Raw genomic sequence first — 1255 nt, 5'->3', positions numbered from 1 at the left:
GGAAAACTTCATAAGATTTGCGGCGGCTGTAAATATAAATTTTTTTTTAACAAAAAAAAAATATGGGTATTTTCCATTTAGAAAAATTCTACAAGTGAAAGCTTAAAGGCTGATTCACATACAACTTTCTTCGCTTTGCTTGATAGTTCTTTGCTTTGACATATTAGATCGATGTAGGCATATGCATGAGTATGCTCACATAAAAAACGTTTGAAGCAAAGCAAAGCAGAACGAAGCAATATCTTGGGCAACTCTCAACTTTTGCCCGCTTTGGCAATCAGCTGTCTACATGTATCTTTTCTCGTACGCTTGCATTTGCATTTAATGACAAAAATAGGGTAAATAGGAATTCTTATTGCTATTATTAATGCATATTATTATATTTTTATGTATTTTACAGAGAAAATATATGGAGGAAAAGGAGAACGCAAAAGCTGTCATATCGTATATTGTAGCACACCTTCTGCGTTTCACGCTTTGTTGTCAAAGTTTGAACTGTCAAGCAAAGCGAGGAAAGTTGTATGTGAATGGCCCTTTACATTTAAACAATTTTTTCTTCCACATGTATTTTTGGACCACCCTACTGTATATATGTATATAAATATGCCTACCGGTATGTACATATGTATGCACACTTTCGAAAGTCCATGTACCGTTGGCAATAACTAACAGCAAGGCGTTTGCAACAAACACCGTAATTATTGGCAACTGTCCGTCGCAGTCAACTCAACTCATTCCTTTCAATTGACTCTGTTGCCAGTTTGAATACAAACGGAGTGTCGAACATTTACACAGATACACATCGCAGCCTAAATCAAAAACAGTCACAACTCAAAAAATCCCAAATGTTTGGTAGAGGCAAAAAATGGTTGATGCTGAGAGAGTGACGCAAGCAAAACAAAAATAGTCTTAAAGTATTTTTCCATTTAAAGCAGTTGGTGATGAAGACGACATTTTGTTGGACGTTAGATGTATGGAATAGGTATAGTAGGAACTAAATTTTGAATGATTTGGAATTGTGACTATTTTTGATTTAGGCTGCAATATGTCCATGCATACATACATACTTAATGCAACTACTGTCGTTCTAACACATTTACCATGAACAGTGTACACTTTGTAACGGGTGATTTTTTAAGAGCTTGATAACTTTTTTTTTAAAAAAAACGCATAAAAATCTCATCGGTTCTTTATTTGAAACGTTAGACTGGTCCATGACATTTACTTTTTGAAGATAATTTCATTTAAATGTTGA

This window comes from Rhagoletis pomonella, unplaced genomic scaffold (genome assembly GCF_013731165.1).
Source record: "Rhagoletis pomonella isolate Grant_MI unplaced genomic scaffold, Rhpom_1.0 Rhpom_scaffold_00001, whole genome shotgun sequence".
NCBI lineage: Eukaryota > Metazoa > Arthropoda > Insecta > Diptera > Tephritidae > Rhagoletis > Rhagoletis pomonella.
This window is presented reverse-complemented; position numbering follows the sequence as displayed.